The following is a 27052-nucleotide window of genomic DNA, read 5'->3' on the forward strand; positions in this document are numbered from 1 at the left end:
TTTCCATCTATCTGTCTATCTTGTTCTGTCCGACTCTGAATCTATCTGTAGCATTTGCATGTCATTTGGAGGGGGAGTGGCAAGAACCCCCAGCAACCATGGGGCCTCACTCGAGGGTCCAACTGAGGAATAATACGGCGGCAGCCAACAGCACCCACCTTCCTGCCTTCGCGGAAAGGACGGGAAGGAGAGGTGATGTCATTTGGAGGGGTCGGAGTGCTCCAGAGAGGGACAGGTCGAAAGAGGGTCTGTGAAGTTGGAAGATCCCAACAGCCGCGAGGCCTCCTCCCAGGATGCCATTCCCCCCTGCTCAGAGGGGACAGCAGGTGCCCATGGAAGGCAGGAACACCTTCCTGCCTTCGCGGAAAGGATGGGATGGGAAAGACAGGTGAGGTTGGGAGGCATCTGAGCAGTTCCAGAGGGAGAGGTGTGAAGAGGGAATGGGAATTTGATAGGGAGAGGACGACCAAGAGGCCCCAAACAGCCACCGTGTCAAATTGCGCAGGCTGCTGTGGCAGAGGCTCGTCTGCTCCTCCTGTGTCGCGGTGGAGTCTGTCGCCAACATCAGCCACCTTCCCACCTTTATAGACAGGAGATGAGTTGAGGGACCCAGTCCCACCATGTTCAGAGCGGGCAGCAGGAGCCTAGGATAGTGGGCTCCATGCTGTGCAACCATATGTGCTGCTGCTCAGGAGCTGCCCTACGCCCCTAGACCGTGGTTGCTGCGGCCGTCCAGGGGCGTGTGGCGGTGACGGTGCAGCCGGCGTGGGACAGGCATGCCAGCTCCTTGGCACATGTTTCCACCCCTGGCACACCCTCTGGCACCCCTCAAGCACCGCAGTCCCCATGGCCCCCGCTTCACCGACTCAATGGAGGAGCTGGCCCTGGGTTTACTATTTCCTTCTTCCGCTTCACAGTACTAACCAGGGTTAGTTGAAGTGACACTGCCGTTGTCTGTGAAAGATCCTCCACCAGTGTCACCTTCCAGTACTGCTGCTGCCCAGCAGCTAAACTTCAAGAATTCTTCCGCTCCCGTCACCATTGGAACATCCAGTTCTCTTCTGCTAATGTGACCGTTGATGCTGGGCTGAGATGCTGGTCTCTCTCTGCGCAGGCTGGAGACAATTCTCCACAGGACAGTGCAGTTTGAATACGGCAGGTGCTCCAGGCACAGAGGATGCTGGGCTGAGATGCTGGTCTCTCTCTGCCCCGGCTGGAGACGATCCTCCGCACAGCAGCACAGTTTGAAGGAGGCAGGTGCTCCAGGCACAGAGGATGCTGGGCTCTGATGCTGGTGTCTCTCTGCTCAGGCTGTGGAGAATTCTCTGCATGGGAGCACAATTTGAAAAAGGCAGGTGCTCCAGGCACAGAGGATGCTGGGCTGAGATGCTGGTCTCTCTCTGCCCCGGCTGGAGACAAGTCTCCACATGGCAGGACAATTTGAAGAAGGCAGGTGCTCCAGGAACAGAGGATGCTGGGCTGAGATACTGGTCTCTCTGTGGCCCAACTGGAGATAATTCTCCACATGGCAGCGCAGTTCGAAGAAGGTAATTGTTCCACAGGTACAGAGGATCCTGTGCAGAGATGCTGGTCTCTCTCTGGCCAGACTGGAGATAATTCTCCTCATGAAAGCACAGTTTGAAGAAGGCAAGTGCTCCAGGCAAAGAGGATTCTGGACTGAGATGCTGGTCTCTCTCTGGCCCAACTGAAGATAATTCTCCACATGGCAGCGCAGTTTGAAGAAGGTAATTGTTCCAGGTACAGAGCATCCTGTGCAGAGATGCTGGTCTCTCTCTGGCCAGACTGGAGATAATTCTCCACATGAAAGCACAGTTTGAAGAAGGCAAGTGGTCCAGGCACCAGAGGATGCTGGGATGAGATGCTGGTCTCTCTCTGCCCAGGCTGGAGACAAGTCTCCGCATGGCAGGGCAGTTTGAAGGAGGCAGGTGTTGGTAAAGTTTGAAGAAGCCAGGTGCTCCAGGCACAGAGGACGCTAGGCTGAGATGCTGGTCTCCCTCTGCCCAGTCTGGAGATAATTGCTCCCATAGTGGGAATGAAGAGGCAGACAACCATGTTGGATCTAAGGGCCACTTTATTAAATTAACCTCAACATTAGCATTAACAAAACTGCAGCAAGGTTAAGCGGTACAGGTCAAGCCACGTGGTCAATCTAAGTCCCCCGCCTTGACCTGTCTGGGCGAGCCCTGAAGCCCCGGGTGCTAGCCATCCCTGTAGATGACTAGGATACCTGGACAGCCAGGCAAATTGGTTCCCACTTTTCAAGCTCCCAATCCTCAGCCGTACAGCAGTGAGGCTGGACTTGCACCTGGGGTAACCTAGGCAGCCTGCCCACGCGCGCTGGCAGCCATCACAAGCAGTACCAGCTGCTCCTAGCAGGCCCCTCTTCCCAACACATAGGGAAGTGCCAAGGGTGCTCACCGGCCCACTGCCAAAAGCCAAACTCTATCCCGCCAACGCCAGGGCCAAGCCTCTGCTTAGGCGCTTGCGTCCCACTATTGGCCTAGAGCCAACCTGAGACCTTGCCGCAAATTGTTAAGGAAAATCTCATTGCCAGCCTCCGACAGGTGAACCCATCACTACGATAGAGGCCGGCAACCTGGGGTGTGGTAAATAAACACCCAACCCCCCCCAAGGGCCTTCTGAATGGCCCTATTGGCCTTCATCCGAGCCCGTTCTATAGCATGCCGGTCCAACGCCTCCCGCCACACCTTACGAGGCAACATGGCTGACCACATTATAAGGACACCGGGCCAGCGCTGCAAAATCTCCTGCATGTCCCACGTGGCCTGCAGAGACAAAGCCCTGCCATGAATAAACCCCAGGTCGTTCCCTCCTAAGTGAAAAATTAAAATGTGCGGAGGAAGCCCCTTCCGCTGACTAAACAACAAGGGCAGCAAGCCCGGCCAACGCAGGCCCCGACGGCCCTGCCACTCAACAGAAGCCCATTCGCTGAGGCCAAGCTGGGACCCAACAACAGACCGCCTGGCCTGACGAGCTGCCCAGAACACCATACTGTGCCCGCAGATCAAAATTCTTCGTTTCTCTCGGCAGGACACAGCACCTAGGAAACAGCAATTAGTAACTTTTTAAACACGTTTAAAGGAACGAACATAGGACCGATAGGCAGAGGATCTCCACCTGCCTACCCCTTGAATAGCCTGTGCTGAATACCCCATCGCTGCGGTGGTGGATGCCGCCCCTATCCTGAATGAATGAGTGGCGAATTTAACCCCCGCCAGCCCCAATTTTGCTAGTGCTCTCTCAGTCACTGTCCAAAATTGGTAACGCGTCAGAGGGGAACTGTCCTCATGACAGAATAAAACCCCCACGTCATTCCCCCTAACACGTAAATACCTACGCAGGGCTCGCACCGGACACAACTCTTCATCAGCACAAATACCTAGGGTAACAGTCACCCCCTTCTGCAGCTGATCCGTTTTGGATTTCTGAATCAAAACGGAAACCCCCCTTTCCCCAAACTCCAAATCCTCAACTCTAAGAGCTCGGTCAGACCTCTCCAGCTTGGACTGGACCACCAACTCACTAATGCGAAACGCCCCAAAAAACGCTGTAAGAGCCACAGCATGAAACAACTTAACCTCATACCCAGAGCTACAAACTGAATCCCAGGCAGTCAACAGTCCCTTTAAAACCGCCGGCGACATAGGTTCCCTATGATCCACCCATGGGCCCACTTCCCGTGACCAACCCTCTAGCATTTTCCTCACTCGAAAGTCCCCCGTGGCCTCTGAGAACCCCCGAGCCTTGCTAACAAAAGCCAAACCTGCGAGCTGGCCCCTGATGGACCGTACCGCCAGCCCGCGCCTCTTCTGATACACACAAAAACGTATCAGATGTTCAAGAGGAATGGGCCAACTCTGCCGCAGTCCCTCCTGAGACCTAAACCCCGTGAATTGCCCTACCGCTCTGTTGTAGCTGCGCCGCGTACTGGGAGCCACCGCAAGCCTTATAGCCCTGAAAGCTTCGGCTTCCCAAGGAGCCACAAGTCCGCTGGCATCTGAGCTGGTATCTGGTCCGCCTCCGGAGCAAGCTGCCGAAACCGCCCCATCTGTTGGCGAGACAAAGCGTCTGCCACCCCATTGCTAACTCCCGGAACATGTTTAGCTTTAAACCAAATGTTCCCCCGAAGACACAACGTAAAGGCTCGTACCAGCCTCATTACCCATCTGGATTTAGAGGTCAAAGAGTTGACCACTTGCACCACTGCCATGTTGTCACACCAAAAGTGTACAACACGGTTGGCAAACTCAGCTCCCCACAGGCACACCGCCACCAAAATGGGAAAAAATTCCAAAAAGGTGAGGTCCTTATCCAAACCCCTAGCATGCCACTCCTGGGGCCATTGTTCCGCGCACCAATGTCTACGGAAATACACGCCGAAGCCCGTAGAACCAGATGCATCGGACGTGACCTGAAGGTCTGCCTCCAGAAGCAGATCCTCCCTCCAAAAGGTAACCCCATTATAACCCTCCAGGAAGTCGGATCACACGTCCAAGTCCTCCTGCATCCCCCTAGAGATCCTAAGGTGGTGATGCGGAGCCCGCAGGGCCGACATGGCATCACAAAGCCTTCGTAAAAAGGCCCGTCCAAAAGCAACCACCTTGCACGCAAAGTTCAGATGTCCCACAAGCTGCTGCAGCTCCACCAAAGACACCTTATGCTTTGCCCTAAATTCCTGAAGCCTAGCCTTAAGGTCCAACACCTTATCTAGGGGAGACGAAAGCACTGCCGCCGAGTATCAATTTCGATACCTAAGAAAGTCAGCACAGTAGAGGGGCCCTCAGTTTTCTCCCCCGCCAGTGGAACGCCCAGTTCCTCAGCCAGTTACATAAATATTCCCAGCAACCGGGCACACTGCCCGGTCCCAGACTCCCCCCCCCCCAAAATCATCTAAATAATGACAGGAATTGCGGCTATTAGCTCTGCACTGCAATTCCCACTCTAAAAAGGAACTAAAACATTCAAACGTCGCACACGAAATGGAACAGCCCATCGGCAGGGCACGATCCATATAATACTTTCCCTCAAAACAAAATCCTAACAACTCAAAATCATCGGGGTGCACAGGAAGAAGACGAAAGGCCGACTTAATGTCGCATTTCGCCAACTCTTCCCCCAAGCCACAGCGGCGTACTACCTTAACAGCCTGATCAAAAGATGTGTAACGAACAGAGCACAAGTACTCCGGAATAGCATCGTTCACAGACTCACCTCTAGGAAAGGAGAGGTGATGGATGAGGCGGAACTCACCCGCCGCCTTCTTAGGCACCACGCCAAGTGGTGAAACCCTCAAATTGGGAACCGGGGGGGGGGGTGTCAAACGGGCCCAGCACTCGGCCCTCAGCACACTCCTTAACTATCTTACTGCGAACTACATCCTCCATCCCAACAACAGAACGCAGGTTCGAACACATAAAAGGGGAACGCATACCTCGAACTGGTATCCTAAAACCAACAGAGAAACCTTGCAACAAAAAGCACGCATCCTGCCTCTGTGGGTAAGCCACCAAAAGCTGCCTAAGGACCTTCAGCTTTATTGGGCTGGGTCCCTTTACCAGGAGGCTGTTGCTTACCCGCCCCGCCGCCTCCAAAACCCCTGCCAGCACCTCCCTGCCTTGTCTTGGGGCAGGAATTGTAGGGGTGGAAGAGGGGCACTCATGTTTGCACAAGAGGGGCACTCATGTTTGAACCTGCAGGGCTTGCGAGAACATGCTCCTTTAAAAGCAAATTCCCAACACAACAGCCGGGGTTGAACCGGCTGCCCCGCTGCTGAGCAGGTATTCGAGGAGGCCGCGGGTGCTGACTGCTGAACAACATGCCCGCTATCCGAGCGATCACCAAGGTTAGGCTTAGACGGGGACATCACTGACAGCCACAGCTGCTGGTGAATCCTGTCCCAGGGTATGCCAGGGTTAAGGGCCGCTCTCATCCTGAACTCCTCATCGTACTGCATCCAAGCAGCACCTGAGAAGCCAGTATAGCCCTTATATATGATATCCAAATATTGGAAAAGAGCCGCCGCCCTGTGGGGCTGCGCCCTCACCAATACCCCGGCGTAAATCAAAAACCCCGGGAGCCAATTGTGCCAATTCCTGTCTACCCGCCTCCGCTTAATCCTCTCCTTGTCTCTATCGTCTAGGTCCTCTTTGTCCTTCTTTTCCAACTCACGGAAAAGAAGAGAAAAGATGTCCACATACTCATCCTTAATTAACTTATCATGCGTAGCCTGAGTAAGATGATCGCCCAGTGGCAGAGCCGTGTCCCCAAAAGGGATCGCATTAAAGGGGACGTTGCCATATGCCAGTGGGGCATATGGATAAAAGCCCCAAGGACCCCCTGTAAACCCCTGCCACAACCCAGGCTGATGCTGTCCCCAAACAGGATCCACACACCCCCAGGCAGTCTGCGCCGGGGGATTCTGCTGAGAACCAGCAGCTCCTGACCCAGGCCCGGCCCATGGGCACTGCGCACCCATTGCCCACAGTGCGGGCAACTGTGGATAACCCACAGCTGACTTCTGATTCCCAGATGTGTCTGCTTGCACCCAAGGCCCCCAAGGCCAAGGGAAAGTGGTGTGTGGTGCAGCACCCTTACTCATACCTTCTACAGGCTCCACTGCCAAAGCAACCGGCGCAGGATCTGCCGCAGCCTCTTGTTCCAGATCCACTGCCTGAAACGCCACACCTTCGCTCTGGATTGCCGCCCCGATGGCTCCACTGGACTCCCCCGCAGCAGTTCCTGCAGAACCTTCCAAAGCAGAGAGACGTCTTAAAATTTCACGATTGACAGCATCCCTGGCTGCCCCACGAATGGGCCTGGACTGGTCACCAACATCCCCAGCCCCAGCAGAGACACCTGCACTCTGCTCCAATGCTGCCAGCCTCCTCAAAATTTCCTGCTGGCTAACAGCCTCGGAATCCTCCTCAGAAGATGACCCAGCAGTAACAGGCCTCTTAGATGGGGCCTTTCCAGCAGGTCTCTTGCCCTTTGAAGGGCCGCCCCCCTTTTTTGGAGGCATCCCCAAGCCTATAGCCATCCCCCACCCAGTACCTAAAATGGCTGCCTGCACGCCGAACAACGCAGGCACAAAATGGCCGCCAGCCAAGGCACTGAAATGGGGCCCAACCAGTGCAGCCTTATTCCCCCCAACAAGGTAACTCCCAACACGCCACCCGTATCACCCTCGATAAGGTGGTGGTGGTTGGTGGAGGAAGGGGGGGTGCCGATGTAGACACCACACGCCCAAGCACAGTAGGGGGGGAACAGCCACCCAAGGGGGGGGCAAACGGGGAATAAACTGCGCAGGCCCAAAAGCCCCAAACCGCCACTGGGCGCAGCCCCGAAAGCCCACCCAGGCTGGGCAGCCTGAAGCCCACGACCCGGCTCCCACAGCCCACCCAACCGGCCCTAATGCTGCTGCCCGATCCTTTGGGCCAACCGCCGCCGATACAGCGGCTCCGCTGCCGGGTGAGGCCAAAACGGAACCGCCCCACGGCCGGCGCAATGGAGGCCGTGCCGCCGCTCCACTCCGCCGAAGTCCGCGCCGCCTCCGCCGCTGCTCTTCACGTCGGCTCGCAGCCGGCAACAGCCCCAGGCAACCGCAAGCTCCGAGGCCTCTCCGCGCCGCCACCGCCGCCGCCGCCACCGCTCTCAGCTCGGAGGAACACGTCCTTCTCCTCCGAGCTTCAAGCAATGACTGGTGCAACGACTCATTATTGACTAATGAGACTAAATTCCTTGGAGTAAATTCTTTAATTTAAAGAGCCTAAAACCTTTAGGTCTTAACAGTGAAATAGATCTCACCTGTTTCCTATGAGTCTTAGATTATACGCAATGTAGAGCCCTTAGGTCCTAATAAGAAAATAGACCTCACCTGTTTCATGCAGTGTCCTTGGGCTTTCAGGATGATCTGGCCCACTTGTTCGTTGTCAGGACAAAATGTTAGGGGCAGAACCACCTGCTCTGGAGGCAGGGCAGGATAAAAGCTTCTAGATAGATCTCATTATGATTTCTGAGATCCACTGAGGATGTCCCTTTCCCAAGTCCATCTGTGAGTCAGACAGCAACGGCAGGAGTTCAGAAGAGAGATTCTTGACGACTCTCACCGCTGCTCCAGTTAGGGAACTTTCCTTCTTTGCATCTTTGTCAGAGTCATAAGAAAGCGCTGAGAAACACACCTTCTCGTCAGGTTTTTCCTAACTCAGGAAAATCAGGGAAAAGTGGAAAATATTGCGCTTGATACACGTCTATTTAGCTGGCTTGGAGCCTAAGCCTTGCCTGCATTTTGGCCCTGGCCCATAAATTGTAAGGGCGGTCCTTCCCTTAGACAGCAGGCTTCGTAGTCATTGTTCAGGTCGTCAAAAGACACAGGGCTTGCATGAGTGAAAGTGCCTAGCAGTGAAGGCAAGAGAAAAGGCTGCAGTACCAATTGAAGGAGCCAAGCCTGACCCTGCTCCCCTCTGCTTGGCATGGTGGATTCTAAATAAATGCATCTGCTTAACTAGCTTTTCGTGCTGCGAATGTGTATATCACTTCCAATCAAACAGGAGCATTCCCAGAGGTGGGCCAGCTACCGGGGCATGAAGCTTCCGGTGGGCCCACTGCCCCTTCCTGCTTGTGTGTATGATCACCCTGCTCCCCTCTGGTGAGACATTCCCCTCATCTGTTTAGGACTCCACCGCCCACGCTCCCTGTCTTATGTACCACCCAACCTCATTGGGGAAGGGCGTGGGGATGGTGCTTTGGGTGGTGCTCCTTGCCCGTCAGCGATGGCAGGGCTCATGGGAGGGGGCAGAGGAAGGACACACAGACGGGTGGATGGGATGGGAGGTGCAAGTGCAGGGCGTGGGGGGCAGGGGAGGGGAGAGGCCCCAGTTACTCTCTTGCCCCAAACCTCGGACCAACCCTAGTCAGGCTCATTGTGCTAAAAGCAGTAGAAAAAATCCAGATCTCAGACCGTTACATTTACTAAACCTGAACCTTGATACGGAACGTTTCACGGGTTTGAGCAGTTGATATCATGACTGCAAGGCTGGAAACAAAGCTCCTGTATCATCTTCTGACCGCTGGGTTTGCCTCTCTCTCTCTTCCAAGCCCATTCTACATTGGGCCCATCATTCGCCTTTTGCCCCAGGGCCCAATCAGGAGGTTGGCACAATCTTTGAACTCCGTATGTATGACATAAAGCCGGCAAAGAGCAAAGAATTCCTGGAATGGGTCAATAGACACATTCATGTTCACACGGCTCACTCTGAGATGATTGGATTCTGGACAGCAGAACTGGGGTCAAGGAATAGGGCCTTCCCTATCTGGAAATATGGTACGCTCTGCATCACGTTATAGTGCTTTAACTATGGTTTCCTTCAGGCATCATGCACAACTATGGTTTAATTAAATTAATATGGTTTGTCTGAATGCTCCTCTACTAGATACGTTAGAGCTGTGGCTCAGGGGTAGGGCGTCACTTTGCATGCTGAAAGGCCCAGTTTCAATACCTGGCATCTCCAGACAAATGGATCAGGAACTAGGTAATGTGAAAGATCTTCCCCTGAAAGATTCTGGGAAGTCACTACCAGGCCCTTTCCACACAGTCAGTCGTTCTTGCCCTTTTCCCATTATTGTCTTTGTGTTGGTGAGTTACTCTGAAAACTCAGCCTCTAAACACACTCCCGAAAAGCGCGTACCTTGCAGGATAGCCTCCGCAGCTCGTAAAAAAAGTGGCTTGGGAGGGGAGATCCAGCACTTTCGTCATTGTCGCCCGCCTCCTTTGCAGATCTGTTTTTTTTGCTTTGCTCGTGCACGATCACATGCTGAGAGCTTCAGAGGAGGAGCCGGGCGGTGATCGGAGGTTTCCTTAGAGCGCTTTAACATGCACAAGAATGCAGAAGTCGCTCTCTGTCAACCCGCAGCAGAGAAAATACCAGGGAAAGTGCACTCCCAGAAAAAAGGAAGGAAGATAGCCAGAACCGTTTTGCAAACAGAATTATCTTCAGCCTGGCCATAGAGAGACCAGCATCTCAGTCAAGCGTTCTCTGTGCATGGAGCACCTGCCTTCTTCAAATTGTGCTGCCATGCAGAGACTTATCTCCAGCCAGGGCAGAGAGAGACCAGCATCTCATCCCAGCATCCTCTGTTGCCTGGAGCACCAGCCTTCTTCATATAGTGCTCCCATGCAGAGAATTCTCCACAGCCTGGGCAGAGGGAGACCAGCATCTCAGCCTAGCACCCTCTGTGCCTGGAGCACCTGGCTTCTTCAAACTTTACCAACACCTGCCTCCTTCAAACTGCCCTGCCATGTGGAGACTTGTCTCCAGCCTGGGCAGAGAAAGACCAGCATCTCAGCCCAGTATCCTCTGTACCTGAAGCACCTGCCTTCTTCAAACTGAGCTGCTGTGCAGAGAATTGTCTCCAGCCCGGGCAGAGAGAGACCAGCATCTCATCCCAGCATCCTTTGTTGTCTGGAGCACCTGCCTTCTTCAAATTGTACTGCCATGTGGAGAATTGTCTTCAGCTTGTGGGGAGAGAGACCAGTATCTCAGCCCAGCATCCTCTGTGCCTGGAGCACCTGCCTTCTTCAAACTGTGCTTCTGTGCGGAGGATCGTCTCCAGCCGGGGCAGAGAGAGACCAGCATCTCAGCCCAGCATCCTCTGTGCCTGGAGCACCTGCCGTATTCAAACTGCACTGCCCTGTGGAGAATTCTCTCCAGCCTGCGCAGAGAGAGACCAGCATCTCAGCCCAGCATCAACGGTCACATTAGCAGAAGAGAACTGGATGTTCCAATGGTGACGGGAGCGGAAGAATTCTTGAAGTTTAGCTGCTGGGCAGCAGCAGTACTGGAAGGTGACACTGGTGGAGGATCTTTCACAGACAACGGCAGTGTCACTTCAACTAACCCCTGTTAGTACTGTGAAGCAGAAGAAGGAAATAGTAAACCCAGGGCCAGCTCCTCCATTGAGGCGGTGAAGTGGGGGCCACGGGGGCTGCGGTACTTGAGGGGTGCCGGAGGGTGTGCCGGGGGTGGAAACATGCGCCAAGGAGCTGACGTTCCTGTCCCGCGCCGGCTGCACCGCCACCACCACACGCCCCTGGACGGGCGCAGCAACCACGGTCTAGGGACGTAGGGCAGCTCCTGAGCAGCAGCACATATGGTTGCACAGCATGGAGCCCACTATCCTAGGCTCATGCTTCCCGCTCTGAACATGGTGGGACTGGGTCCCTCAACTCATCTCCTGTCCATAAAGGTGGGAAGGTGACTGATGTTGGCGACAGACTCCACCACGACACAGGAGGAGCAGACGAGCCTCTGCCACAGCAGCCTGCGCAATTTGACACGGTGGCTGTTTGGGGCCTCTTGGTCGTCCTCTCCCTATCAAATTCCCATTCCCTCTTCACACCTCTCCCTCTGGAACTGCTCAGATGCCTCCCAACCTCTCCTGTCTTTCCCATCCCATCCTTTCCGCGAAGGCAGGAAGGTGTTGTGCTGCCAGCTGATGCTGCTTTCTGCCACGAAGAACAGCTCTGCTGCTGTTGCTGGTGTTAGTGTGGCACCACGCGGTACCCCCCTTTCCATGGGCACCTGCTGTCCCATCTGAGCAGGGGGGAATGGCATCCTGGGAGGAGGCCTCACGGCTGTTGGGATCTTCCAACTTCACAGACCCTCTTTCGACCTGTCCCTCTCTGGAGCACTCCGACCCCTCCAAATGACATCACCTCTCCTTCCCGTCCTTTCCGTGAAGGCAGGAAGGTGGGTGCTGTTGGCTGCCGCCGTATTATTCCTCAGTTGGACCCTCGAGTGAGGCCCCATGGTTGCTGGGGGTTCTTGCCACTCCCCCTCCAAATGACATGCAAATGCTACAGATAGATTCAGAGTCGGACAGAACAAGATAGACAGATAGATGGAAAGAAACAAAATCATTAGAAAAAGATTGACACACATGCATACATATAGATGAGGATAGAGAAAGGTTTGTAGGAAAACCCCTTGTCCACTGGGCCAACGTCAACTGGTGGCTTTAACTGTATCGAGTGGGGGTTTCCTAGGGGCCTCGGATTGGAGAGGGTATAACTCCAAGATCCCTATTGCAATCTTGACCAAACTTGGCTGCTGGCTGGAGGAGAGTCTGCTACACACTCCCTGTGAATATGGGTTCTCTGAGTGCAACGGGGGTTGCTCTGGTGCCCATGAACCGCGAACCGTGAACCGTGAACCGTTTCGGCAACGGAAAATGTTCGTTGCAGTTCGCGACTTCGGGATCGTCGTCGGCACCAAACCACGAACTGCTGATTCGTTAAATTTTGTTGATTCGTGTCCATGTCTAGTCCTGAGTGTTAATGGGAGATCATTCTGAGATGGTCAGCCATCCTTTCCCTGGTGTAAAATGGGGGGGGGTAAGAGAAGGGGGGAGGAATGGCCACCAGTCCTCTGTCCTGTCGTCTGGGTTGTGGGCTATGGACTCTGACCAAGGAGAGGGGTGAAGGGATGTCTACTGGGGTGAATTGAGGGCTTTCCTTTGCTCTCTGCTTTCTGTTATTGTGATGGAACTGTCCTGAGAGATAGAAAACTAAGTAATGAAAAGGGCCTGGCTTTTGACCCCATTGGTCAGAAGGATATGGGTTAGGGTGGGGGGGTGGAGAATCATTTTCAGGTCTTGCTAGGATGCCTTATGGTCTCAAGCCTTGCACCGCTGGCCCGGACATAATTCTGGGAATGAGATGCATAGCCATGTCAAACAGGACGCAAACATTCGATACAGTGGGAGGACAAGACTTGCCTCTTTCTTCACATAAGGAAGTTGGGGAAGCATAACAGTACTAGCCTCATCAAGGAGCAAAGGGCCGGAGCGCTGCTTCCTTGTGTGTCCCTCCCCTTGCAGGATCTGCAGAAGTCCTGCACACCCAAGCTTTCCCTTCCCCCCTCTCGCAGACTGGACAGCTCTGAGCAGACTGGCAGGCTGTCGGGGGTGGGGGGAAAGCCTCAGAGCTCCTTTGTTAGGGGGTGCACAACTACAGGACCCTTGGGCAGAATTCTCAGCAAGGGCTCCTGTATCTTTAAGAGCTGTTGGGCACTGAAACTCTCCCATCCTATGTGGCTCTTCAAATACGGGGCGAAGCTGAAGCTGTGCTTTGACGCTCTTAAAGGTGCAGGAGCATTCAGGGAACAAAGGACCTGCAAGACCAACTTTCTGTTTCCAGCTGTGGTCAGTCAGATGCTTCTGGGAAGCATCAAATACTTTTTAAATGGTCCCCTTTTGCTGCTTGCGATTGCGATTGCCTTTAGGGAATAATGGATATCATGCTTTCCCATATTGAAGAGTGTCAATAGCGATTGCCCGTAAGGAATAATGGAAAGCACACTTGTCCAAAGGGAATTGTCATGGCCCAGTCCGAGGGCAAGGTCTCCTCGGGAGGAGAGGAGAGGAGCCTCGTGTAGCCAGCTAGGAGAAGAGGAGTTCTGTGTAAGCAGCCCTAGCCCTGACTCAGCAGAAGCCGGGGATCAGGAGCAGCAGCTGCTGGCCGATCAGAGCTTACAGCCAGCAGCTAAGACACCAGCACCCTTTGGCCCCAATACCACAGGGGAAGCTCAGCCAGGGACATCCCAGGCTACAGGTGCAGCACAGCCAGGGGCCTCCACCGCCCCCAGGTTTGCCCACTCCCAAAGAACGCCGCAGACAACGCCAGAGACTGGAACTGCAGGAGAGATGGCGCAGTGCTCGACTCCTGAGCTGACGCCATCTGCTGGAGAGCGACGATGAGTAGCATCGGGATGGAGGCCCAGCAGTTAGTTGAAAACCATGCCTGGATAAAAACGCCAGTCTGGAGCAACTGCCGGGCGTGGAAGCAACATGTCGATTACCTGCAACCGCTCCCTGAAACCTTGTATTGTGGTCTTGCCTGCATCTTGACTGGATACTCGCGTGCGCTGACCTCTGGACTGGACTGGGTTTGGCTTTTGGATTGTGGACACACCCCTGGCGTTTACCTTGTTGGAACGGCTCTGAATAAGGACTGGACCTGGCTTTTGACTCTTGGAAACCCCCTTGGCTTGTATTGGTGTTTGGACAATCAGCTTGGGCGGGGCCCAGCCCTTGACAGATTGCTTCCACCCCTACATGGACGCCAAGTTTGCAGCACAGCACCGGATTCCCTTGCAGGCAAAGAAGACCCCCACCATAGTTGAGGCCATTGATGGGCGGCCACTGAGCAGCTCTGGTTCGATGTTGTGGGCATTGCCCACTTCCCGCTTATCCTGGGGCTCTCCTGGCTTTGCCGCCATGATCCAGTTATTCGGTGGGGCCAGATGGACCTTTGCTTCCGGAAGCCATGCCCACAGGAAAACTGGCGCCCAGGTCCAATTGCAGCCGCTGCACTGGAGGCCTCTGCACTACTTGAGGTATATGCAGATTTTGCAATGTGTTTGAGGCAAAAGGGGCAGACCAACTCGCCCCTCATTGGCCATATGATTGCACCATTGACTTAATTCCCGGTGTCCCCCTGCCAGCGGGATGCATGTCCTCATTATCGGAGCCCGAGTTGGCCGCACTCCAGGACTTCCTCGCAACCAATCTGCGGTGAGAGTTCATTCGCCCCTCTACCTCGCCCACCTCTGCCCCAATCCTCTTTGTCAATGACTACTGGGCCCTGAACAAAATCTCGGTTCGAGACCAGTATCCACTGCCTCTGATCTCCAACCTCTTGGAGCAAGTTAAGGGAGCTCAAATCTACACCAAGCTGGATCTTTGGGGAGCCTACAACGTGGTGCGCCTCCGGGAAGGCGATGAGTGGAAAACCGCCTTTAGTACCAGATACGGACAATACAAGTACCTGCTAATGCCCCTTGGCCTGACTAACCCGCCCTCGTGTTTTAGAGGTTTATGAATGACATCTTTCGTGACCTCCTGTATCAGTTTGTCATAATTTATCCAGATGATATATTAATTTATTCCCGGAACCTGTCTCGACACCCCCAGCATGTGCACATGGTGCTGCAAAGACTCCAGCAGCATGGCCTATTTGCTACACTGGAAAAACGTGCATCCCACCTGCCTGCCATAGAATTCCTCGGTCATGTGATCTCGTGCTGGGGAATCCAAATGGACCTAAGCAAGATTGAAGCTGTATAGACCTGGCGAGCCCCCCGTTCTCGGAAGGATGTGCAGCGATTTCTGGGGTTTGCCAACTATTATCGGCAATTCATCCCCCAGTTTGCGTCCATAGCCGTCCCCCTTACTTGACTTCTCCGGCCTCGAGAACCTTAGCGTTGGACACCGGAAGCCAACAAGGCATTCCAGACCTTGAAGCCACGCTTCGTCATGCAACCAGTACTTTGATCCCCAGATCCCCAGCTACCCTTCATAGTTGAGGCAGATGCCTCCAGCACCGCCATTGGAGCAGTGCTCTCGCAATGCGCAACCTCCTCCAGCATCCCCCAACCCTGTGCCTACTACTCTCGCCAGCTTACCCCCACAGAAGGGAACTATACCATCTGGGAGCAGAAGCTGCTAGTGATAAAGGCAGCCTTCGAGGTTTGGCGGCACCATCTGGAGGGGGCTTGACACCCAGTCCAAGTGCTCACTGACCACCAAAACCTCGAACACCTCCAAACCGCCCGCCGTCTCAACCAGAGACAGATCTGCTGGTCGTTGTTTTTCTCCCACTTTGAGTTCAGGATCACATATGTCCCCAGTTCCCAGAATAAGAAAGCCAATGCCCTGTCCCGGAAACCCGAGTACAACTCACCCCCAGGCCAGGTTCAGCCTCTAACTACTCTCCTGGCTCCAGAAACTTTTGCCTCCATGCAACCCGCCCCCCCCAGGGGTTTGTTGAGGAGATACAGGCTCAACAGTTACTGAACTCAGTTGCTCAGAGATACCTTCGGAACATCCAGGAGTCCCATCGACCCCAGGTGGATGGATTCGCAGAGGAAGATGGACTACTCACCCACCGAGGCCGGATTTATGTACCACTGGCATCGCTGCGAACGGAAGCCCTACAACTGATTCATGATTCGAGACCTGCCGGGCACTTTGGCCGCCACAAGACAACCCATCTATTGACCCGTGATTTCTGGTGACCCTGGGTGCAATCAGACATGGCCCGGTACGTGGCAGCCTGTGAAACATGTAGGGAGGCCAAGGATTCCCCCAGCAAACCCTCTGGTCTTCTGCATCTGCTGCCCACTGGGCCTTGGAGGTCCATCTCCATGGATTTTATTACATACCTACCCTGCTCCAAAAGCCATACCTGCATCCTGGTTGTGGTGGAATTATTCACAAAAATGGCCCATTTCATTCCCTATTCTGGAAACCCCCCCCCCACTGCTTGGGATACAGCACAACTGTACCTTCTGCACATCTTTCGACTCCACCGGCGACCAGATCATGTCATTTCCGATCATGGAGTTCATGGGAAAGACGGATGGGATGGGATGGGAAAGACAGGAGAGGTTGGGAGGCATCTGAGCAGTTCCAGAGGGAGAGGTGTGAAGCAGGAATGGGAACTTGACAGGGAGAGGACGACCAAGAGGCCCCAAACAGCCACCATGTCGAATTGCACAGGCTGCTGTGGCAGAGGCTCGTCTGCCCCTCCTGTGTCTCCAACATCAGTCACCTTCCCACCTTTATGGACATGAGATGAGTTGAGGGACCCAGTCCCACCATGTTCAGAGTGGGAAGCAGGAGCCTAGGATAGTGGGCTCCATGCTGTGCAACCATATGTGCTGCTGCTCCGGAGCTGCCCTACGTCCCTAGCTTGCAGCTGCTGCGCCCGTCCAGGGGCGTGTGGCAGTGCAGCCGGTGGGGGACAGGAACGCCAGCTCCTTGGCGCATGCTTCCACCCCCGGCACACCCTCCGGCACCCCTCAAGCACCGCAGCCCCCGCGGCCCCTGCTTCACTGCCTCAACGGAGGCGCTGGTCCTGGGTTTACTATTTCCTTCTTCCGCTTCACAGTACTTGTGGTGGAACGGGCGCTGGCTCTCAGTCCGGGCAACTAAGCTGCCGTCAATGGCCTGCTAGACCCGCTATCCGCCTCCCACCATCCCTGGTGGACGTGGCTCACCCTCTTCGTCGCTGCCACCACTCACTGATTTGTACACTGCCTGACTGAGGGGCAGTGAGACCCCTCTGGCTGAATTTCCCTACTGGGATGTGAATTCCCCAATCTTTGGGTGGGCCGTGGAGAATTGGCAACCCACCAAGGTCTGGCCTGATCAGTTCTCCTGGGCTCCCTCCCTTCCTGTAGCGTGCCAAGTGGGGGAGCTTATGTAGTCAGAGCATCACAAGGTTCTTTATATTCTAAAAAAGTATAATTTAATGACTATATACAGAGCACTATATACAAAGCAGGTAAAGGCACAACACATAGGGGTAGACCCCCCTGTTCAGAACTCATAGGGCAGAAAATCAAACTGAAGAGAACCGCCGTCTGCTTTCCCTACCACACTGTTCCCTACTCTGCCTTAAGGGGGTGGGGGTCTCAGGGAAAGTTCACCTTTTATTCCCTTTCTGCTGCCTCCCAGGCCCTCCATATTTAGGGCCTAGGCACCCGGGTTTCACCCAGCAGCAGGAGCCTCTCCTTCTTCAACCAAGAAGGTGACTGACTTTTTTCCTCAGGATCCGCTGAGACTCTCAATTCCGGCTCCACCCCTTACTTTTCCCACACTTTCCTGGCCCGGGACAGCTGGGGGTTGTAGTCCAGGAAGATGGGCGTAACACACCAAGACTCCTGCAGGCCCCTCCCTGGCCCCACAGCCCATCAGACCTCATGGGGAACATTTCCTCCCCTTTCTTTAGAGACAGATTAACAGCAACTGGCACTCATTTCAGCCTTGGTAACCATTTTGTTACAGTACTAACCAGGGTTAGTTGAAGTGATACTGCCGTTGTCTGTGAAAGATCCTCCGCCAGTGTTACCTTCCAGTACTGCTGCTGCCCAGCGGCTAAACTTCAAGAATTCTTCCGCTCCCATCACCATTGGAACATCCAGTTCTCTTCTGCTGATGTGACCGTTGATGCTGGGCTGAGATGCTGGTCTCTATCTGCCCAGGCTGGAGACAATTCTCCACAGAGCAGCACAGTTTGAAGAAGGCAGGTGCTCCAGGCACAGAGGATGCTTGGCTGAAATGCTGGTCTCTCTATTGCCAGGCTGAAGACAGTTCTCCGCACGGCAGTGCAATTTGAAGAAGGCAGGTGCTCCAGGCACAGAGGATGCTGGGCTGAGATGCTGGTCTCTCTCTGGCCAGACTGGAGATAATTCTCCACATGGCAGTGCAGTTTGAAGAAGGCAGGTGCTCCAGGAACAGAGGATGCTGTGCTAAGATGCTGGTCTCTCTCTGGCCAGACTGGAGATAATTCTCCACATGGCAGTGCAGTTTGAAGAAGGCAGGTGCTCCAGGAACAGAGGATGCTGTGCTAAGATGCTGGTCTCTCTCTGGCCAGACTGGAGATAATTCTCCACATGGCAGTGCAATTTGAAGAAGGCAGGTGCTCCAGGCACAGAGGATGCTGGGCTGAGATGCTGGTCTCTCTCTGGCCAGACTGGAGATAATTCTCCACATGGCAGTGCAGTTTGAAGAAGGCAGGTGCTCCAGGCACAGAGGATGCTGGGCTGAGATGCTGGTCTCTCTCTGGCCAGACTGGAGATAATTCTCCACATGGCAGTGCAGTTTGAAGAAGGTAATTGTTCCAGGTACGGAGGATGCTGTGCTAAGATGCTGGTCTCTCTCCCCCCAAGCTGGAGACAATTCTCCACATGGCAGTGCAGTTTGAAGAAGGCAGGTGCTCCAGGCACAGAGGAAGCTGGGCTGACATGCTGGTCTCTCTATGGCCAGGCTGGAGGGAGCAATATCCTACAAACACATAAAATCGGACAGAACATGATAGATAGAAAGATAGAAAGACTGAAAGAAAGAACAAAATACATATACATATAGAGTCGGACAGAAAAAGTTAGGTAAACAGAAAGAGCGTTTGAAAAACATATAAATTAGAAAAAGATAGATAAATGTACATACACATAGATGAAGATAGAGAACGGTATATAGAAAATGATAGAGAGATGTAGAAAAAGAATATGATAGCTAAAGATAGGAAAGAGATAGGAAAGGGAAGAGAAATAGATTCAGATTGATAGTGGTGGAAAGACAGAAAGAATCAGATAGAAAGACAAAGTAACAAATAAACAGTAAGAGATAGATACAGAGAAATAGAAAAGGCTATATAGACATCAACGGTGCTAGAACTAGAAAGAGAAAGCGAAAGCGAAAGCAACAGGTATAGATTCAACCAGAAGAAGCCGGCAGACAGGCCACCGTAGCCTCTAGCAGGGCTGCTCCAGCTGCACGAACGCTCCTGTCTCCCACTCCCCCCCCCCACAGGTGTGGGGGGGCTTGGCTCTTGGGCCTTCCTTAGCATTGCACACAAATCCTCAGAGCAGGAATTACTCTCTGGGAAGGGAATGCATTGCGGGACTCAAACTCCACCCACTCAAAGCACAACCCTGAGATCACCCAGAATGCAAAAGGCCACAAAACAGGAAGCAGAAACAACTGCAGAATGCTGAGTCCCAGCCAATGGCCAGCAGGCAAGGATGTCCGGGAGAGGGGAGTCCATCGCAGGGAGGCTGCCCCTGTGTGTCTGGCATGACCTGGCCTCCAATTGGCCTTTCCTAGGGGTTTGTTGTCTCCTACTCTTTGACAGACTGCCTTCTTCAGAGGCCCGTTTGGGAATGGAATCGACCACTCTCAAGCGAGATGGACTCCTTGTGAATCTTGATGGAAAGGTTAAGACACTCCCCAGAGGGAGTGGAAGAAGAGAGGTGGTGTTGGGGGTCCATGGAGGCCCACCAAGGGAATGAAAATTGCCCTGAGCCTTCTGGAGGGGGCATGGATGCTGAGGGGTTTACCTGCCGATGCCCCCGGATGTAGTCGTAGACATCTCTTCTCAGGTCTGATCTTCTTGCTGGTTAACAGGGTTTTGTAAGTTGGGAAGAAAGAGACGGAGGAGAGAGTGAGACAGGGACAGATTGATGTTTCCTTCCACCTTCGAACCTCCCCCCCCCCCAGGACTGACAGGTCCACCTGGCCCCCCAACACACCCCAGGGGCCTGGAGCGTCTCTTTACCAGGTGCTGCCGGCGGCTGCTCTTTTGTGAGGGGCTCTCCCCCCCACATCACTTCGCCACACGCTTTCAAAGCCTAGGAGAGAGAAAGAAGGTGAGAAGTGGGCCTGGCAGCTGCCTCTGTCCCTTTGGGCGCCTGCCTTGGCTTTGGGCTGCTGAAAGCTCTGGGCCTAGCAGGAACTGGCTGGAAGGATCCTGGAAGTGTCATGTGGATGGGCACCTCAGGGGCACCTCGACTCTGGGCTTTCCCAGGCGCTTCTGGGTGCCCTCGTTCTGCACGGGGGAGGGGGCAGCTTTCCCTTCCCCTGGGCTAGGATGAAGGAAGTTCGGTTTCTACTCCTGCTCCACTGTGCTCTCCCCTTCACAGCCCTGGCCTGCTTGCAGCACGCCCTTCTGTCTCCTGCTGCTTCACCTCCTCTCTTCTGCCTCTTCCTCTATACCAACTCCTTGCAGAGCCCGTGAGGCATTTTCAATCCCAGTTTGGCGCAATTATTGTTCACTGATTGATTTGCTTCATTTATACCCCACTTTTCTTTCTGGGAGGGATCCAAAGCGGCATACATCTTCTCCCGCTTGTGCTTACAACTTTGCGAGGCAGCTTAGGGTGGGAGAATGTGACTGGTCCAATGGCCAGCAGATGTGAGAGACCTGTGAGTCTGGGAACTGGGGACATATGTGATCCTGAACTCAAAGTGGGAGAAAAACAACGACCAGCAGATCCGTCTCTGGTTGAGACGGCGGGCGGTTTGGAGGTGTTCGAGGTTTTGGTGGTCAGTGAGCACTTGGACTGGGTGTCGAGCCCTCTCCAGATGGTGCCGCCAAACCTCGAAGGCTGCCTTTATCGCTAGCAGCTCCCGCTCCCAGATGGTATAGTTCCCTTCTGCGGGGGTAAGCTGGCGAGAGTAGTAGGCACAGGGTTGGGGGATGCTGGAGGAGGTTGCGCATTGCGAGAGCACTGCTCCAATGGCGGTGCTGGAGGCATCTGCCTCAACTATGAAGGGTAGCTGGGGATCTGGGGATCAAAGTACTGGTTGCATGACGAAGCGTGGCTTCAAGGTCTGGAATGCCTTGTTGGCTTCCGGTGTCCAACGCTAAGGTTCTCGAGGCCGGAGAAGTCGAGTAAGGGGGACAGCTATGGACGCAAACTGGGGGATGAATTGCCGATAATAGTTGGCAAACCCCAGAAATCGCTGCACATCCTTCCGAGAACGGGGGGCTCACCAGGTCTGTACAGCTTCAATCTTGCTTGGGTCCATTTGGATTCCCCAGCACGAGATCACATGACCGAGGAATTCTATGGCAGGCAGGTGGGATGCACGTTTTTCCAGTTTAGTGGATAGGCCATGCTGCTGGAGTCTTTGCAGCACCATGCGCACATGCTGGGGGTGTCGAGACAGGTCCCGGGAATAAATTAATATATCATCCAGATAAATTATGGCAAACTGATACAGGAGGTCACGAAAGATGTCATTCATAAACCTCTAAAACACGAGGGCGGGTTAGTCAGGCCAAGGGGCATTACCAGGTACTTGTATTGTCCATATCTGGTACTAAAGGCGGTTTTCCACTCATCGCCTTCCCGGAGGCACACCAGGTTGTACTCTCCCCCAAAGATCCAGCTTGGTGTAGATCTGAGCTCCCTTAACTTGCTCCCAGAGGTTGGAGATCAGAGGCAGTGGATACTGGTCTCGAACCGAGATTTTGTTCAGGGCCCAGTAGTCATTGACAAAGAGGACTGGGACAGAGATAGGCAAGGTAGAGGGGCAAATGAACCCTCACCGCAGATTGGTTGCAAGGAAGTCCCGGAGTGCGGCCAACTCGGGCTCCGATAATGAGTACATGCGTCCCGCTGGCAGGGGGACACCGGGAATTAAGTCAATGGTGCAATCATATGGCCAATGAGGGGCGAGTTGGTCTGCCCCTTTTGCCTCAAACACATTGCAAAATCTGCATATACCTCAAGTAGTGCAGAGGCCTCCAGTGCAGCGGCTGCAATTGGACCTGGGCGCCAGTTTTCCTGTGGGCATGGCTTCCGGAAGCAAAGGTCCATCTGGCCCCACCGAATAACTGGATCATGGCGGCAAAGCCAGGAGAGCCCCAGGATAAGCGGGAAGTGGGCAATGCCCACAACATCGAACCAGAGCTGCTCAGTGGCCGCCCATCAATGGCCTCAACTATGGTGGGGGTCTTCTTTGCCTGCAAGGGAATCCGGTGCTGTGCTGCAAACTTGGCGTCCATGTAGGGGTGGAAGCAATCTGTCAAGGGCTGGGCCCCGCCCAAGCTGATTGTCCAAACACCAATACAAGCCAAGGGGGTTTCCAAGAGTCAAAAGCCAGGTCCAGTCCGTATTCAGAGCCGTTCCAACAAGGTAAACGCCAGGGGTGTGTCCACAATCCAAAAGCCAAACCCAGTCCAGTCCAGAGGTCAGCGCACGCGAGTATCCAGTCAAGATGCAGGCAAGACCACAATACAAGGTTTCAGGGAGCGGTTGCAGGTAATCGACATGTTGCTTCCACGCCCGGCAGTTGCTCCAGACTGGCGTTTTTATCCAGGCATGGTTTTCAGCTAGCTGCTGGGCCTCCATCCCGATGCTACTCATCGTCGCTCTCCAGCAGATGGCGTCAGCTCAGGAGTCGAGCACTGCGCCATCTCTCCTGCAGTTCCAGTCTCTGGCGTTGTGTGCGGCGTTCTTTGGGAGTGGGCAAACCTGGGGGCGGTGGAGGCCCCTGGCTGTGCTGCACCTGTAGCCTGGGATGTCCCTGGCTGAGCTTCCCCTGTGATATTGGGGCCAGAGGGTGCTGGTGTCTCAGCTGCTGGCTGTAAGCTCTGATCGGCCAGTAGCTGTTGCTCCTGATCCCTGGCTTCTGCTGAGTCAGGGCTAGGGCTGCTTACACAGAACTCCTCTTCTCCTAGCTGGCTACACGAGGCTCCTCTCCTCTCCTCCCGAGGAGACCTTGCCCTCGGACTGGGCCATGACAATTCCCTGTGGACAAGTGTGCTTTCCATTATTCCTTACGGGCAATCGCTATTGACATTCTTCCCTATGGGAAAGCATGATATCCATTATTCCCTAAAGGTAATCACTGTCTCCATTATTCCCTAAGGGCAAGCATGGTTCCCATTATTCCCTATGGGCAATCGCTTTCTCCATTATTCCCTCTGGGCAGGCGTGCTTTCCCTTATTCCCTATGTGCAATTGCTCTCTGCAGTATTCCCTATGGGCTTTCGGTGTTCCCATTATTTCCAATATGCAAGCCTGCTTTCCATGATTGCCTTCAGGCAGGAATGTTTTCCATTATTCCGTATGGGCAATTGCTGTCCCCAGTATTCCCTATGAGCAAGTGACCTTTCCATTTTTCCCTACGGCCATCTCTGTCTCCATTATTCTCTATGGGTAATCACGGTCTCCATTATTCCCTGTGGGCATACGTGCTTACCATTATTCCCTGTGGAGAATCGCTGTCTCCAGTATTCGCTATGGACTATTGCTGTTTTGATTCTTCCTTATGGGCAATCACTTTCCCCATTGTACCCTACTGGCAATCATGGTTTCCATTATTCCATATGGGCAATCATTGTTTTCATTATTCCTTAAGGGCAAACACGATTTCCATTATTCCCTATGGGTAAGCTTGCTTTCCATTCTTTCCTAGGGGCAATTGCTGTCTCCATTATTCTCCATGGGCAATCGCTGTCTCCATTATTCCCTACGGCCAAGCGTGCTTTCCATTATTTCCTAACAGCAAATACTGTCTCCGTTATTCCTTATGGGCAATCACTGTTCCCATTATTCCCTATGAGCAAATCACTCTTCCCATTATTTCCAATGGACAGGTGTGCTTTCCATTACTCTCTATGGGCAATTTCTGTTCCCATTATTCCCTTTCGACAAGCTTGCTTTCCATTATTCCTTATGGGCAATCGCTATCTGCATTATTCCCTAGGGGAAAGTATGATTTCCATTATTCCCTAAAGGCAATCAGGGTCTCCGTTATTCTCTAAGGGCAATCATGGTTACCATGATTCCCTATGTGCAATTCCTTTCTCCATTATTCTCTTTCGGCAGTCGTGCTTTCCATTATTCCCAAAGGGCAATTGCTCTCCGCTTTATTCCCAATGGGCAATCGGTGTTTTCATTATTTCCTATGGGCAAGCATGTTTTCCATTCATCTCTATGGGCACAGATGGTTTCCATATGGGCAATTGACGTCCCATTATTCCCTATGAGCAAGAGAGCTTTCCATTATTCCCTAAGGGCAATCGCCGTCTCCTTTATTCTCTATGGGCAATCGCTGTCTCCTTTTTTCCCTATGGGCAAGCGAGGTTGCCATTATTCCCTGTTGGCAATCACTGTTTCCAGTATTCGCTATGGGCAATTGCTGGTTTGATTGTTCCCTATGGGCTATCACTGTTCTCATTATTCACTAAGGGGAAGCATGCTTTCCTTTATTGCCTATGGGCAATTACTGTCCCCATTATTCCCTATGGGCAAGCATGGTTTCCATTATTCCCTAAGAGCAGGCATGGTTTCCATTATTCCGTAAGAGCGATCGCTGTTTCCATTATTCCCTAAGGGCAAGCATGGTCCCCATTATTCCCTATGGGCAATCGCTTTCTACATTATTCCCTATCAGCAGGCGTGCTTTCCATTATTCCCTATGGGCAATTGCTCTCTGCAGTATTCCCTAGGGGTAATTGGTGTTCCTTCCCATTAATCTCTATGGGCAAGCATGCTTTCCTAAGGACAATCACCGTCCTCATTATTCCCGATGGTCAAGCTCTCTTCCCATTATTTCCAACGGGCAAGTGTGCTTTACATTACTCCCTATGAGCAATTTCTGTTCCCATTATTCCCATTGGATACACGTGCTTTCCATTATTCCTTATTAGAAATCGCTATCTGCATTATTCTCTTTCGGAAAGTATGATTTCCATTATTCCCTAAGGGCAATCACTGTCTCCATTATTCCCTCTGGGCATACATGCTTTCCATTATTTTCTGTGGAGAATCGCTGTCTCCAGTATTCGCTGTGGGCAATTGCTTTCCCCATTATTCCCTATGGGCAATCGCTTTCTACATTATTCCATATCAGCAGGCATGCTTTTCATTAATCCCTATGGGCAATTGCTCTCTGCAGTATTCCCTATGGGCAATCGGTGTTCCCATTATTTCCTATGGGCAAGGGTGCTTTCCATGCTTCCCTTGGGCAAGTATAGTTTCCATTATTCCGTATGGGCAATTGATATCCCCATGATTCCCTATGAGCATGCAAGCTTTCCGATATTCCCTTTGGGAAATTACTGTCTCCATTATTCTCTATGGGCAATCACTGTCTCCATTATTCTCTATGGGCAATCGCTGTCTCCTTTTTTCCCTATGGGCAAGCGAGGTTGCCATTATTCCCTGTTGGCAATCACTGTTTCCAGTATTCGCTATGGGCAATTGCTGGTTTGATTGTTCCCTATGGGCGATCACTGTTCTCATTATTCACTAAGGGGAAGTATGCTTTCCTTTATTGCCTATGGGCAATTACTGTCCCCATTATTCCCTATGGGCAAGCATGGTTTCCATTACTCTCTATGAGCAAGCATTGTGTTCCATTATTCCGCAAGGGCGGTTGCTGTCTCCATTATTCTATAAGGGCAAACATGGTGCCCATTATTCCCTTCGGGCAATCACTTTCTACATTATTCCCTATCGGCATGCGTGCTTTCCATTTATCCCCATGGGCAATATGAGCAAGCGAACTTTCCGTTATTCCCTTTGGGAAATTACTGTCTCCAATATTTGCTATGGACAATTGCTGTCTCCATTATTCTCTATGAGCAATCACTGTCTTCTTTTTCACCTATTGGCAATCATGGTTTCCATTATTCTCTCTGGGCAATCTCTGTCCTCATTATTCTCGATGGGCAAGCACAATTTGCATTACTCCCTATGCCTAAGCGTGCTTTCCATTCATTCCTATGGGCAGTCGCTTTTTCTATCATTCTATTATTCTCTCGTTGTTTTCATAAATGCAAGTATAGTTTCCGTTATTCCCTATGGGCAATCGCTATCTCCATTACTTTCTATGGAAATCGCTGTCTCCATTATTAACTGTGGGCAAGCAAATTCCATTATTCTCTATGGGCAATCACTGTCTCCATTATTCCCTATGGGCAGTCACTGTTCCTATTATTTCCAATGGGCAGCTGGGCATTCCCTTACTCCGTATGGGCAATTGTTTTTCCCATTATTCCCTTTGGACAAGTGTCCTTTTCAGTATTCCTTATGGGAAATTGCTAATTGAATTATTTTCTATGGGAAAGTATGATTACCATTATTCCCTAAAGGCAATCCCTGTCTCCGTTATTTCGTATGGGGAAGCATGGTTCCCATTATACCCTATAGGCAATTGCAGTCTCCATTATTCCCTATTTGCAAGCACGCTTTCCATTATTTCCTATGGTTTAAATGTTCTCTCCATTATACCATAAGGATCATCACTGTTCCCGTTATTCCCTGTTTCCATTATTCTCTATGGGCAATCATGGTTCCCATTATTCCCTATGGGCAATTCCTTTCTCCTTTATTCTCTATGGGTAGTCGTGCTTTCCGTTATTCCCTAAGGGCAATTGCACTCTACAGTATTCCCGATGGGCAATCGGTGTTCCCATTATTCCCTAGGAACAAACAAGCTTTCCATTCTTCCCTGTGGGCAATGGCTCTCTCCATTCTTCTCTATGGGCAATCACTGTTTCCATTATTCCATACGGGAAAGCATGCTTTCCATTATTCCATGTGGACAATCACTGTTTCCAGTATTCCGTAAGACCAATTGGTGTTTTCAATATTCCCTATGGGCAATCATGGTCCCCATTGTTGCCTATGGGCTATCGTGGTTTCCATTATTC

This window comes from Eublepharis macularius, chromosome 5, assembly GCF_028583425.1.
Source record: "Eublepharis macularius isolate TG4126 chromosome 5, MPM_Emac_v1.0, whole genome shotgun sequence".
In the NCBI taxonomy this organism is placed as follows: Eukaryota; Metazoa; Chordata; class Lepidosauria; order Squamata; family Eublepharidae; genus Eublepharis; species Eublepharis macularius.